The following is a 16,909-nucleotide window of genomic DNA, read 5'->3' as shown; positions in this document are numbered from 1 at the left end:
TATTAGTAGTAGTAGTAGTAGTAGTATATCAACTATATATACAGTATGTATATGCACAAACATTTTTATTTACATTTAATTTTTAAATATAAAATATTAATTAGATTTAATATTTGTATATTAAATGCGTATGTGACATAAATTTAAAATACATTTTAATAACTATAAATGCATAACATGACTTATTATTATTATTATTATTATTATTATTATATGTTTGTATTTATTACATTTATTATATTTTTTGCTACCTATTTCAAATGTAAAAATAGCTATTTTTGACAGAACAGTGAACAATATATAGAAACTGATTAATACAGCAGGTCACAGTTTGTAGACAATTAAAAACATCTAAATATGTCCTGTGGGTTGGTCCATTAGATAACCGGCATAATCCTGTTTTCATATTTACATTAATGATTTGTGTTATAATTACATGAGCTTCCTCTCTCCTGGTCACAAACGTTAATCACTGCTCTCGGTTAATCAGATCTATTAATCAAGCGAGCAATTAACAGCAATGTGTTGCTCCCTAAGGTAAAACAAATATCTCGCACCACATTTATTTAACTTGTATGCTTTTTGCTTTTTTTCCTGTTATTGCAGGGTTTTTCAATCTTCTGGACTTCCAATTAACTTCTAGCTAAATATTTGTAGATGTAAGTGGATCTGAAAGGTGTTTGCAGGAATTCTAGCAGGATTCCTTTCTCGCTTCATTAAGAGACGGGTAATTAGTTTATTCCAGACTGAGCGTGAGATGTGAGAATAATTAGTTCCATCTAATCATGTGGAAAAGTGCTGGAATGGCTCCACGGCTCTGATCCATCAGCAAACATTCGACAGACAAACAGAGTGATGAACGAGGGATGAATGGATGTAATTGGCCGATTTAGAGCGTCACCACGCCTCGTTCCACCGTGTGCGGAGTCTTCTATTGCCAAAACACACACTACAGAGCCACATTATTCCTGTTCATATCAGAGTTTCACACACACATGAAAGAACTTTTCAGGTTCCTCAAGATTATTTACAACTTTTCATCAACTCTGGTGTCCACAAACTTAAGAATTGGAATGAAATCTGGTCCACACTGAAACTTCAGCTGAAATGAAATTCTGGCCAAGAACGTCTCGGTTACGTATGGTAACCCTCGTTCCCTGAAGGAGGGAACGGAGACGTCACGTCCCGTCGCCACAGCTCCTGTACCACCGCTGAGCGGCCGGGTCACCGGCTCGGCTCCTCAGCGAAAACCTGAATATGCGCTGCATCTGCTGCCTACTTATACTCACGCTGTGATCAGCGGCAGCTGGATGCAATAATCGCATGCCAATGTGCATTGGCTCGTTTAGTTTACACTCGAAGTAGATTGGTCTCTCTAAGCGAGATCCCAATTTCGTCGGTCATCCGACGTGACGTCGAGAGTGACCGACTGAAAGGGAACGTCTCGGTTACATATGGTAACCCTCGTTCCCTGAAGGAGGGAACGGAGACGTCACGTCCCGTCGCCACAGCTCCTGTACCACCGCTGAGCGGCCGGGTCACCGGCTCGGCTCCTCAGCGAAAACCTGAATATGCGCTGCATCTGCTGCCTACTTATACTCACGCTGTGATCAGCGGCAGCTGGATGCAATAATCGCATGCCAATGTGCATTGGCTCGTTTAGTTTACACTCGAAGTAGATTGGTCTCTCTAAGCGAGATCCCAATTTCGTCGGTCATCCGACGTGACGTCGAGAGTGACCGACTGAAAGGGAACGTCTCGGTTACATATGGTAACCCTCGTTCCCTGAAGGAGGGAACGGAGACGTCACGTCCCGTCGCCACAGCTCCTGTACCACCGCTGAGCGGCCGGGTCACCGGCTCGGCTCCTCAGCGAAAACCTGAATATGCGCTGCATCTGCTGCCTACTTATACTCACGCTGTGATCAGCGGCAGCTGGATGCAATAATCGCATGCCAATGTGCATTGGCTCGTTTAGTTTACACTCGAAGTAGATTGGTCTCTCTAAGCGAGATCCCAATTTCGTCGGTCATCCGACGTGACGTCGAGAGTGACCGACTGAAAGGGAACGTCTCGGTTACATATGGTAACCCTCGTTCCCTGAAGGAGGGAACGGAGACGTCACGTCCCGTCGCCACAGCTCCTGTACCACCGCTGAGCGGCCGGGTCACCGGCTCGGCTCCTCAGCGAAAACCTGAATATGCGCTGCATCTGCTGCCTACTTATACTCACGCTGTGATCAGCGGCAGCTGGATGCAATAATCGCATGCCAATGTGCATTGGCTCGTTTAGTTTACACTCGAAGTAGATTGGTCTCTCTAAGCGAGATCCCAATTTCGTCGGTCATCCGACGTGACGTCGAGAGTGACCGACTGAAAGGGAACGTCTCGGTTACATATGGTAACCCTCGTTCCCTGAAGGAGGGAACGGAGACGTCACGTCCCGTCGCCACAGCTCCTGTACCACCGCTGAGCGGCCGGGTCACCGGCTCGGCTCCTCAGCGAAAACCTGAATATGCGCTGCATCTGCTGCCTACTTATACTCACGCTGTGATCAGCGGCAGCTGGATGCAATAATCGCATGCCAATGTGCATTGGCTCGTTTAGTTTACACTCGAAGTAGATTGGTCTCTCTAAGCGAGATCCCAATTTCGTCGGTCATCCGACGTGACGTCGAGAGTGACCGACTGAAAGGGAACGTCTCGGTTACATATGGTAACCCTCGTTCCCTGAAGGAGGGAACGGAGACGTCACGTCCCGTCGCCACAGCTCCTGTACCACCGCTGAGCGGCCGGGTCACCGGCTCGGCTCCTCAGCGAAAACCTGAATATGCGCTGCATCTGCTGCCTACTTATACTCACGCTGTGATCAGCGGCAGCTGGATGCAATAATCGCATGCCAATGTGCATTGGCTCGTTTAGTTTACACTCGAAGTAGATTGGTCTCTCTAAGCGAGATCCCAATTTCGTCGGTCATCCGACGTGACGTCGAGAGTGACCGACTGAAAGGGAACGTCTCGGTTACATATGGTAACCCTCGTTCCCTGAAGGAGGGAACGGAGACGTCACGTCCCGTCGCCACAGCTCCTGTACCACCGCTGAGCGGCCGGGTCACCGGCTCGGCTCCTCAGCGAAAACCTGAATATGCGCTGCATCTGCTGCCTACTTATACTCACGCTGTGATCAGCGGCAGCTGGATGCAATAATCGCATGCCAATGTGCATTGGCTCGTTTAGTTTACACTCGAAGTAGATTGGTCTCTCTAAGCGAGATCCCAATTTCGTCGGTCATCCGACGTGACGTCGAGAGTGACCGACTGAAAGGGAACGTCTCGGTTACATATGGTAACCCTCGTTCCCTGAAGGAGGGAACGGAGACGTCACGTCCCGTCGCCACAGCTCCTGTACCACCGCTGAGCGGCCGGGTCACCGGCTCGGCTCCTCAGCGAAAACCTGAATATGCGCTGCATCTGCTGCCTACTTATACTCACGCTGTGATCAGCGGCAGCTGGATGCAATAATCGCATGCCAATGTGCATTGGCTCGTTTAGTTTACACTCGAAGTAGATTGGTCTCTCTAAGCGAGATCCCAATTTCGTCGGTCATCCGACGTGACGTCGAGAGTGACCGACTGAAAGGGAACGTCTCGGTTACATATGGTAACCCTCGTTCCCTGAAGGAGGGAACGGAGACGTCACGTCCCGTCGCCACAGCTCCTGTACCACCGCTGAGCGGCCGGGTCACCGGCTCGGCTCCTCAGCGAAAACCTGAATATGCGCTGCATCTGCTGCCTACTTATACTCACGCTGTGATCAGCGGCAGCTGGATGCAATAATCGCATGCCAATGTGCATTGGCTCGTTTAGTTTACACTCGAAGTAGATTGGTCTCTCTAAGCGAGATCCCAATTTCGTCGGTCATCCGACGTGACGTCGAGAGTGACCGACTGAAAGGGAACGTCTCGGTTACATATGGTAACCCTCGTTCCCTGAAGGAGGGAACGGAGACGTCACGTCCCGTCGCCACAGCTCCTGTACCACCGCTGAGCGGCCGGGTCACCGGCTCGGCTCCTCAGCGAAAACCTGAATATGCGCTGCATCTGCTGCCTACTTATACTCACGCTGTGATCAGCGGCAGCTGGATGCAATAATCGCATGCCAATGTGCATTGGCTCGTTTAGTTTACACTCGAAGTAGATTGGTCTCTCTAAGCGAGATCCCAATTTCGTCGGTCATCCGACGTGACGTCGAGAGTGACCGACTGAAAGGGAACGTCTCGGTTACATATGGTAACCCTCGTTCCCTGAAGGAGGGAACGGAGACGTCACGTCCCGTCGCCACAGCTCCTGTACCACCGCTGAGCGGCCGGGTCACCGGCTCGGCTCCTCAGCGAAAACCTGAATATGCGCTGCATCTGCTGCCTACTTATACTCACGCTGTGATCAGCGGCAGCTGGATGCAATAATCGCATGCCAATGTGCATTGGCTCGTTTAGTTTACACTCGAAGTAGATTGGTCTCTCTAAGCGAGATCCCAATTTCGTCGGTCATCCGACGTGACGTCGAGAGTGACCGACTGAAAGGGAACGTCTCGGTTACATATGGTAACCCTCGTTCCCTGAAGGAGGGAACGGAGACGTCACGTCCCGTCGCCACAGCTCCTGTACCACCGCTGAGCGGCCGGGTCACCGGCTCGGCTCCTCAGCGAAAACCTGAATATGCGCTGCATCTGCTGCCTACTTATACTCACGCTGTGATCAGCGGCAGCTGGATGCAATAATCGCATGCCAATGTGCATTGGCTCGTTTAGTTTACACTCGAAGTAGATTGGTCTCTCTAAGCGAGATCCCAATTTCGTCGGTCATCCGACGTGACGTCGAGAGTGACCGACTGAAAGGGAACGTCTCGGTTACATATGGTAACCCTCGTTCCCTGAAGGAGGGAACGGAGACGTCACGTCCCGTCGCCACAGCTCCTGTACCACCGCTGAGCGGCCGGGTCACCGGCTCGGCTCCTCAGCGAAAACCTGAATATGCGCTGCATCTGCTGCCTACTTATACTCACGCTGTGATCAGCGGCAGCTGGATGCAATAATCGCATGCCAATGTGCATTGGCTCGTTTAGTTTACACTCGAAGTAGATTGGTCTCTCTAAGCGAGATCCCAATTTCGTCGGTCATCCGACGTGACGTCGAGAGTGACCGACTGAAAGGGAACGTCTCGGTTACATATGGTAACCCTCGTTCCCTGAAGGAGGGAACGGAGACGTCACGTCCCGTCGCCACAGCTCCTGTACCACCGCTGAGCGGCCGGGTCACCGGCTCGGCTCCTCAGCGAAAACCTGAATATGCGCTGCATCTGCTGCCTACTTATACTCACGCTGTGATCAGCGGCAGCTGGATGCAATAATCGCATGCCAATGTGCATTGGCTCGTTTAGTTTACACTCGAAGTAGATTGGTCTCTCTAAGCGAGATCCCAATTTCGTCGGTCATCCGACGTGACGTCGAGAGTGACCGACTGAAAGGGAACTGCCTACTTTGACAAAACATGGAAAGAAGCCAATAAATAACATAATGATAATAATAATAATAATAATAATAATAATTTAATAAAAAATAATATTTGGGATCATTTAATGCATTTTGCCTGGAAGCAACACTACATCAAAAAATAATAAAAATAAAAAAATAAATAAACACGAGTGGAGCTAGAGCGAGATATGGCTTTTTATTAATTCCTTAATTTTTAACCATTTTATTGCCATTGTTTATATGCATCACATGCTTACAAAGGGAATAAAATGGCTTTGTTGCTCCAAGGCAATGAGCAACAGAGGGTTAACTATAAACAATGAATGCAATTTTAGACAAACCTCTTTAATGACACACCAGCAGGACGTCTGCCTTTATATGGCTCCTTTGAAGCTCTCCAGACAACTTAGTGCCAATTGATGAATCCAGTTAATAATACTTAGTAATTAGGTGACTGGGAAATACAAAGCGGTTTTCATAAATGTCCTTTTTATGAGGCAAAACCAGAGCTTTGAGAAGATTTAATGACTTCTACAGTAAATAGTCTATTGCCTCCATACACTGTGACAAATTCCCCAAAGCGTTCACTTTGAGAATGTCACATGGTCGTACATTTTTGGTTCCACTTCATATCCTGCTTCAATGTAGTCCACTACTTGTAATAATGGCAGTAACAGAAGCAATTTGCGAGCACAGATGTGTGAATTTTGGGGAAAACTGTGCCAAGAAATGAAGAGGGAAATGCAGGTATGAGTTATTACAAAGATATGAGATTTTTTACCAATTTATGGACACATCTGTGAAATATAACTCTGCTGTACACTGTAGTGAAACCGACATGCCATATTTAAGCTGTGATTGTAAAACAACAACATCCACTCTCACGTTCTGAATGGATGCTTGATTTTAGATTAACAATTTCCTGCGGCACAGACACATGTTTGTTTAATCTGGATCATGTGCTGCTCGATTCCATCCTGGAGCCGAGCAGATCAAGAGGAAATTCAAGGGCACAAGAGAGAGCTTCCACAAACCATCTGCGGCCATCTGCTCTCCGGTGAAACCTGACATAGCAACAGACCTCTAGTGGAGTGCAAATGTCAGTTACATTTGCCAGCGCGCCTATGAGCTGAATATCAGCGAGTATACGCTGTAATTAAATTAGAGGAAGAACTTCTGTGCATGACTCTGAGGAACGTCTTGCACTTTTTGTGACTTCTGGGGCCTGAAGACAAATGATCATGGAGACATGATGGGGGGGAAAAAGCATTTGTCACTTTAATTTACAAGATGGAATAATCAAATAATGGTAAAAGAGGCTTTGTTTGAGCCCATATTCACATGAAAAGCTAGCGGCCATTTACAAAAACATAAAAACCCACTATATATATACACACACACACACACACACACACACACACAGTATATATATATATATATATATATATACATATATAAAGTATAATTTGACATCCACAAACTGATGCATACTAGTTTATAAGGTTGACAATTAGTCAAAAATAAATAAATAAATTGATCGAGCAATGCAATCATCAGTAAAGCATTTTTTTTACCCTTATTTATTTATTGCTATATATGAAAAAATGTATCTTTATATAAAGATTTATCACTGCAATGCAATCCTCAGTAACACATTTTTGTTTACAGTTTTGACTGCTTTTATTGTCCTCATTTGTAAGTCGCTTTGGATAAAAGCGTCTGCTAAATGACTAAATGTAAATGTAAATATAATTTAGCAAATATTATGTATTAATAAGTACCGGTACATATACATTAAATATAATAGTAATATAGATGCATACTAGGTTCATGAGGTTGTAAAATGTACAACTAGTAAAACAATAAAAAAAATTCTTTTAAATAAAAGCTCACTTTTCTTTTCCCCTTTTTATTTGTTTGTTCGTTTGTCAATGCATTTTTATTATATGAAAACAATCTACAGTGTTATAGCAAATATTAATCAACATATATAAATTAAATATAACATTAATATAATACTGTAGAAAATATTAACATGATTTGATTCATTAGCATGAAATGTAACTAATTAAATATGTTTCATTAATATTTTTGTTGAATGACATGTCTTATCATGATTGTTTGCTAAATACATTTTGGTATTTTTTCCTAGACAAAGTTTTCCATGGAAGAAAAGAATACATGGATTTGGAATGAGTGATGACAGAATACAGAGTTTTAGGTGAACTATCACTTTAAGCCTCCTTTGTCTTCTCTCAAGGTGAGTGTTTGAGTTTCCATCAGTGTGTCTGGGGGGTGTGCTGGGGCCTCTTGTCGGGGGTCCCGCTGTTAGCAACACAAGAGCATTTAGTCATCGTAGACGGAGACAGCTCTGGTTGGGCACAAGGACCCTGTTGCTAGATTAATATCCCTCGCAAGATCGAGCTGCAGCGCTGGAGATGCCGAGAAGAAGAGCTGACTCGACTACATCAAGCCTGGAGCTGGATCTAGGGCCATTTTATTGATATATCACAAAAGTTTAAACTGCAATGAATTTTAAAAGACTGTATGTATAGATTTCTGCAGGCCCATGTGAGCCGCTTTCAGCAGATAACTGTTGTGTTGCAATATTTTTTGCCTTATCTATGTTTTATGTAAATCGTGTGACAGCTTTAGCTTTGCACATGATTAGGATGTCAAGAGAGGCGACATTTCCCCTGATCCTTTTTACTGTAAGACTGGAACACTTGAGATTATTGAGATGTGAGGGTTTGTGGATGAATGAAAACCTCAATTTTATATAATGCTTCAATTTTAAAGGAATAGCTGAAAATTAGCCATCCAAGATGTATTTAGCATTACTTGCCTACCAGTCAATCTGCAGTGAATGGGTGCCGTCAGAATGAGAGTCCAAACAGCTGATTAAAACATCACAATAATCCACAATTGACTCCAGTCCATCAGTGAACGTCTTGTGAAGCAGAAAGCTGCATGTTTGTAAGAAACAAATCTATCATTACAACGTTTTGAATCTCAAACTGTTGCCTCCTGTTAAAAAGTCCTCTCTCCATAATATTGCTTTCATATATATATATATATATATATATATATTAACTATGAAACACTATTATAATGTAACAAGGTAATGTTTATCTTATTCTAATATATTTATTATATTTTATTGTCATCTCACACATCATGGATCTGCGTTTTCTATAATGTATTTCTATAATAAAATACACATGGGATATGTCTTATTATATAATTAGCGTAAACAATATAATTCCATTCGCCATTCTCCGTGATTAAATCCATTCTCAGTGATTAAAGATTAAACAAAAAAATGGCGCACTCTTTCTTACCGTCTGTTTCCATGGTGACTCATCGATTCATTGCACTGTTGAGAATGTCTTGTGTGTTAACAGTGAACATACTCTGAGTTGACTGAACGTGTTTTTGGAACCAGCATACCTCAAGTAAGCAATGTTTAATTTAATTAACCGAGAGTTCAGGGTATATGTGACGGTAAGTTAACCTTGCTTTCTGGAATACCTCCCAGATCAAGCACTGTTTACATGCGAAAACTGTTCTGGAGTTGAATGGATTACTAATGAATTATTGTGATGGTTTTATCAGCTGTTTGGACTCTCATTCTGACGGCACCCATTCACTGCAGAGGATCCATTGGTGAGAAAGTGATGTAATGCTACATTTCTCCAAATCTGTTCCAGTGAAGACACAAACTCAGCTACATCTTTGATGACCAGAGGGTGAGTGAGTTTTCAGCATTTGTAAAGTCAATTTTCATTTTTTTTTTTTTTGGTGAACTGTTCCTTTAAGTGTCTTTACTACTTTAAATCTTTAAAAAAATAATAATAATAAAAATAAAATAAAATAAAATCAGATGTGTCACAATAGTACAATCACAAAAACAGTACTCTCTAAATCCATATTTGTCTCTTCTCTGTCTACTTCAACTTCCTTACAGCATTTGTTTTGAACCTCATGGGGGAAGCAGAGTAATTGTTTTAGGAACATTCAATCCCGAGTTCATTGGAGATACAGTTCACTCTACATTCATGAATGTGGACCCCGTTTAGAAAGTGCAGCTTTTACACCCATATTTTAATAAATGTTATAGTTGTTTTCCCCTTGTTCACAATTTTTTTTTTTTTTGGGCATCAGTTTTCGCTGTTACTCTTTTCCACACATGAGGAGAGTATTTACACGTAACCCACTTTGTAAAACATGATCTGTTGGACCAAGGTCTTGCAGTAACATTGTCCTAAATGACTGATGCTGTAGACGTTGCCAAGAACACTCCTTTATCTGAGCTCATATTGGCCTTATGTTTCCCCTGCCAATCAGTCTGAAATTCTTTTGTTAGGAAAATTGCATTTCCCCTAATTCAATTGCATTCAATTTCATCAAGCGTTTTTTAGGCCAAAGGTATACATCCACTTCTTTAAATCAATGACGTAAGTGGAAAGGTTAGAGCTAAAGAGTAAATAGTAAAAACACTCAAAGCCACTACATGATGAATTATCAAAAAGGCCACTCGAATGGAATAAAGGACTTGCGTTTCAAAACATAAAGGTTTATAGGTCTTTTTTTCAGGCAGAAATGGCTTAGGAGTAAACAAACATGTTGTGTCCTCCATTATCGGCTATATGTGGTATAATATTCGATCTTTTGGCCAAAAAAAAAAGCAAGCAATCTGAGTTGTCAAATATCAAAGGATGGTGACCAGTGAATAATTTAGGCCTTATTCTCACACAAAGCTATTGTCGGACTTTAGAAGACTTGACTTGAAATATACGACATGAATCACTTTTAATACTAAATTTCGAACTTTAGGAGCAAAATGTTGGTCATCATGGAAATTATGCCACAGTTGAGATACAGACGTACATTGTATAAAAAAATTATAAATAATTTTCAAAAAAAAAAAAAAAAAGATTTAAATGATTCACGAATATACCCCTCTTTGTTTAGATTATCTAAACAAAGTATAAAAATAATTAAAATTATATATTTATTACATTATCATATTTTATGATTAAAAATCTGGGTAAAGAAATTAAAGAGTAAAAATACTTTTGATGCAAAAAAAAATATATATATATAACAAAATAAAATGCTGTAATATATAATAAAATAAAATGGTTTATGAATATTCTTTAACTCTTTGTTTAGATGATCATAGTTTATTATATTGTCTTTTCATATTTTGATTAAAATCTGGGTAAATAAATGTTAGTAAAAAGTTTTAATGTAAACTTCAACAAATAGAACATTTTGATATATATATGTGTATGTGTGTGTGTGTGTGTGTGTATATAAGTACTTTGCTATATCATGCTATCATAGGTAAATCATTGGTTTTCTTTTCTTTAAGTGTTTAAGTTGGAGACTTCCTGCCCTTGACCTCTAAGGTCTTCATGTTATTTCACTTCCACCGGATAATTAAGCTTAATCAATATCAGCAGAGGGAAAAACAGGAAGTGTGCCATTATATTAAACACCATCAGCGAGATGGAGAACGTCATGGCACTTAATCATCTCTGGCTGCATCTGTTTCAGATAATGCCGCATGTATTGATCTGTGTCTGGTGTCCACTGCGAAGCCGTGCAAAATTAATCAGAATCAAAATCAATGCAAAACAAGCTTGCATGGTGGGTAATGATAAATGGAACACTCTTTGAAAGCATCATAAAGAACTCATGAACCATCAAAAAAAATAAACAACTAAATATCACCACCTAGCCTCGGCAGCTGATGAGATCGCTGAGCAATTAAATTCAACCAATAACTCCATTGGGCAAACAGGAAGTGAGCTATTCTTTGAACATCGTCACCGAACATCTGAAGAAAGGGATCATGACTTATGACATAATTATTTCAAGCTTCATTTGACCTCATCCAACACCATGTTTATTGATTTGTCAACAGAACGTTTTGTACAGTCATGCAAAGACCAATTACTCTGCTTAACTTTCATAAATACCAAGTCTCATTTGTTCAATTCTCTTGTAAAATAATTAGTTGATGCAATGCGGCGAGAAAAAAAAAGAAAATAAAGTAATTTAAGATCTAGTTGCCATAGCAGTCGTGAAAACTCTATAAAATGTGTTTTTGTAAGATATCTCATTTATCCCACGTGTGCCAATGTTCCAAACGGCATGAGTCATGATTGTTCGCAAACAAATGACTCTTGATAAAATACTCTAGAACCCATTATAATCAGTGATGCTGTCTACACTGGATGCGGCGCGACATGACACGACACGACACGACAAATCTCCGACAGTAAATCGATGCATCGTTCTATTTATGACGTACTGACACAAAGTTCAAATGATTTGCAGCGGTCGCTTTGTCGCGTTCAGAGTAGACAGCCACAAGCTGTTGCGACAACTGTCGCATCCAGTGTTATGAACCAGGTTTTTATTGAGTCAAACAATATGATTCACTAAACTCGAACTTGCTTGTAAGTTAGAATTTGTCTGAATGAGATTCAATCATTCAAACTCGTTACTGAGTTGGCAAATGACTCCCTCACTGGACTGCGAATCGTTTTTTTTTCTTCTTTTTTTTCGGTTATGTTCGAAATGAACAGTAAATCACTATTTGTAATTACAGATGTTCACAACATAGTTTTGTTGTCTGGTTTGCGAAAAAAAAATACTCTTATGAACTGTTTTTTATTTAGTCAATCAAAATGATTCACTAAACTCGCTCATAGGTTAGCCGTTTGTTTGAATGAGAGTCAATCATTCAGACTTGTTACTGAGTTGGCAAATGACTCCCTCCCTGGATTGTGATTGATTGATCGATTGATTTGCTTACCTCGGTTATGTCGAAACGAATTAGCCTTAAGATAAATGTTCACAACATTGTTTTGTTGTCTTGCTTGCGCTAGTGTTCCAAACACAGTGAGAGCCGTAATGGTTCGCGAAAAAAAAAATTACTCTTATGAACTGTTTTTTAGTCAATCAAAATGATTCACTAAATGCACTCGCTCTTAGCTTAGCGGTTTGTTTGAATGGGTGTCAATCATTCAGACTCGTTACTAAGTTGGCAAATGACTCCCTCCATGGATTGTGAGTCTTTTTTTATTTTTTATTCCTGGATATGTCCAAAAACAAACCGTAAATCATTATTTGTAATTAGAGATAAATGTTCACAACATTTGTTTCACTAAACTCAACTCACCTGTAAGTTAGTGGTTTGTTTGAATGAGATTCAATCAGACTCGTTATGGAGTTGCCAACTGGCTCCATCCCTGCTGTGAGGTGTTTTTTTTGGTTATGTCCGAAATGAATCCTAAATCACTATTTGTAATTAAAAATAAATGTTCACAATATAGTTTTTTGTTGTAGTAAATGTTATTCTTAAACCTTTCAAAATGTCACATAATAATAATAATAATAATAATAATAATAAATATTATTATTATTAGCATCATCATCATCATTGTTTAGCACCATCCAGTTGTAACGTAATGTAATGTGCTATTACTTTTTCGATTTTTGCCTGGAGGTTGATAAAATGGGAGAAAGAAATCCCACTGACTTACAGTGAATGAGGAACTCAAGTCAAAATATCAAAGATTCTTGGGGGTGGACTCTTTTTGACTTGGGCCAGTATGCAACCACCCAGAACACCTTAGCAACCGCATGGCAGTGCTCTGGCAACCACCTACAGCAGCCTAGCAGCGTGCCAGAACCACACACTTTTTCTTCTGTAAAACTTTGTTAGTTGTGTTTGAATGTAAGCAAACCTCTTTCTATAATACATAATGCATTATACTACATACATAATACATTACATAATTGACATATTGCTTTTTATAATGCATACGTATACAGAATTTTTTTAAAACATGTTATTCAGTTCAATCAATGCATTTAATCCTCAAATTTAATCAGTCGGAAATAATTTTGTTCAATTTAATGCATCATTGCTGAAAAAAGTAATAATTTATTTAAAAAAAAACACTTTACAGACTTCACAGTTGAATAGTAGTGTATGTATTTTCTTTTTATATGTTTTATATTTTGATAGATAGATAGATAGAGATAATATATAAAAATATGCAATATATAAATATAGTTTTTTTTTTATTTACAAATATATTACATATAAATAGGTTAATAACAAAAAATACATTAAATTACATGCATATGACCCTTTCAGAACAGACCTATTCATCTCTATATTAATAAAACATATTTTCACCATATATATTAGATGTATTAAAACATGAGTGAGTTTTTTAGGAGATTTATAAAAGTTTCAATCGTACACATCAAATACTGAATAAGTCTAACTATCTGTATGAGTCAGACTCTTATTCTTACATTTCAGTCTGAACCATATATTATGTTGCCATTTCTTATAAAATTACCAGTCAAAGCCCATTTTTATTCACATTTGATGCTTGGTGAATGAACTGACTCACGGTTAATGTACATATGGTAGTGAACTTTTTGGAGCAAATAATATGATATAGAAAAAATGTCATAAAGTAACCATTGATCGTTTCCATTTTCAAGACGGGCATTCAGGAATGTTTATGAGGTAATCAGCTTTTCCATCTCAATGAAATGATAATAGTTCATGAACCATCTAAGGTTTTCATGGGAAATGGCTAAATGTCAGCGTCCACTTGATATGATATCCACACTAGAACACTATCAGTTCCACCAGGGTAGAGAAATCCCATCAGAAAAGCCATCTCAATAGTGCAGAGCCCTCCCTTTCCTCACAGCGGTTTGTGAAAAACACTTTACGCTGGTATTGGATTAAGGAAAGCAGCCAAAAAGTCAATGAACAAACCCCAGCACCTCTTGAAAGGATTACATCTATTGACATTTTGACATTTGTATACACAAATTATATCCACGTTTTGGAGAATTGAGATGTCTGTCTGGCTGCCAAAAGGATGTGGAGAGAGAGGGCCGGTTTCAGTCTTGACTGACAGGAGACACGTTTCCTCCAGTGACATGATAGATTGGCAATTGAACTCAATGTCAAGTCAAAATGATGGGTGAATTTGTCTCTTTCACAAGTTTAATCTTACAACAGACCACTCACTCACTCACTCACTCACTCACTCACTAAATAAATACATAAATAAATGTAATATTTATTTATTTATAGTTCTTTTTTTCATGCCTAATTCTGTATCATTTTATTTATTTATTTAAAAAAAGATATAAATAAATATAATATATGGGATTAGGAATTAAATATGTGTTTATTAGTTAATTTATTTATTTATATTCTATTTACTTATTGTGTTTTCATAAATACAAAAATAAAAAAGATACAATATGGGATTATACATGTAAAGTCTATTTAGTTAAGTCCATTTAATTTAGTCATATAAGCATTAGGTTTTCATGCCTGTATATATGCTAATCATGTAGCATATCTTTAAATAAATAAATAATCCCATGTCATATATTTCATTATTTAAATAAAAAAATAAAAAATACAATTGTCATGCTAATCCTGTATATTATCTTTTTTTTCATGCCAATCTTATATATTTTTTATTAATTAATAAATACACATATAAAGAAATAAACCAAATTTGCATGCCTAATCCCATTTTTATTTAAATAAATAAATATATTTAATTTCCATGCCTAATCCCATATTGTATCTTTAAATAAATGAATAAATACATTTATTTTCCATGCCTAATCCCATATTGTATCTTTAAATAAATAAATAAATGTATTTCCCATGCCTAATCCCGTACCGTTTTTCCATCATTATTATAAAGTCTGCTGTTTGTGTATTTCCCATGATGCCTTGTTTTCTATTTGCTTTTATTTTCTCGATTTTTTTTTTGGTCTGGGCCACAGCTGAAAAGATGGTCCCCAGCTGCAAAAATTGTTATGGTTCCATGTGGTGCAACTTCCATGCCTAATCCCATATTGTATCTTTAAATAAATAAATAAATGTATTTCCCATGCCTAATCCCGTACCGTTTTTCCATCATTATTATAAAGTCTGCTGTTTGTGTATTTCCCATGATGCCTTGTTTTCTATTTGCTTTTATTTTCTCGATTTTTTTTTGGTCTGGGCCACAGCTGAAAAGATGGTCCCCAGCTGCAAAAACTGTTATGGTTCCATGTGGTGCAATATGTTTGATTCATCCCAAGAAAACAAGTACATTATTTACTAATTCATTGTCCAGTTCAGCATATTTCTAGGTGAGACGCAATATGTGACATTTTGGAGGTGAGCAAGCGGAACTTTGCCATGTAGCTTCCCCCTTTGTTTCCCCCAAAGGATTTGCATTATTTATTCACACAGCTCAAAACTCTGGGCCAGGGGTCATTTCATAACCTTTTCCATATGTTCACTGCTGACAATGACACATACAGCATGAGGAAGCAACAACGGCCTTATTCAGCATGCTTTCAAATATTTAAGCAACATAAAAATAAATACATGAATAAAAAACAAACAAACAAAAAACTATATGATTGATATGTATGCATATGCTGTGTTATGAAAAGTTATTTGTTCTGCTTACATTTCTAACTGCATGCTCCAGACATTATCTTGCCTGTAAACATTGCACACTACTGTGTGCACAAGATAAACAGCATCTGCAAAATAAACAGATATAGAGGTAGACATATTTTGTTAGTCTCTTGAGAGATGAATGCATGTTTCAGCAGACACCAGCCATATATTTGAAAATCATGGCTCAGTGCAGTCAAGTTAACTCAACAGTCTTACTGTATAAGGGAGACAGGGGCTGGTTGTCACAAGGGCTGTATTTGATGACCAGGTTTTGAGTCAAGAATACAGTTACACAAATGCTCCTTCATGAATTGCTTTCATGATTGTTTTAGAGTTTAATTTGAAAATTCGATGAATAACCTAACTTAACCTAAATATATACATTTATTTATTTATTTTTGCTTTAATAAAGGGATCTGATATTCTGAATTAAACTGTTTAACCAAACAAAAACACTCCGGGAGGGTTCTTCTGAAAACCTATGGATCAGACAAAGAGCTTAAAAACAAGCAACAGCTTAGATTCAGCTTGTATGAATATGTTACAAAAAAAAATAAAAAATCAAGATTTAAACAGCTTAACATAATTCAATCCCAATGTCTTTGCTATTCCCCAGCCTGCAACAATTATGCAAATGCAGATTTTACTGTTGTAAAGAAACAAGCAAACTGAAAAGAAAAGTATGTTATCTTTGTCATATTCCATTTTAGCCTATTACACCAATCAGGATGAGCTTCACACCGGCTCAGAGAGCCACTCGAGGCAGGAAGATGACTAACTGCACTTCATACATTACATTACATGACTCTGAGTGGGGCATTTATTGCCTTTGTGGCGACAGAATACACTGGCCGAC

The sequence above is a fragment of the Sinocyclocheilus rhinocerous genome, unplaced genomic scaffold (assembly GCF_001515625.1).
Source record: "Sinocyclocheilus rhinocerous isolate Xijiao unplaced genomic scaffold, SAMN03320098_v1.1 scaffold1143, whole genome shotgun sequence".
NCBI lineage: Eukaryota > Metazoa > Chordata > Actinopteri > Cypriniformes > Cyprinidae > Sinocyclocheilus > Sinocyclocheilus rhinocerous.
This window is presented reverse-complemented; position numbering follows the sequence as displayed.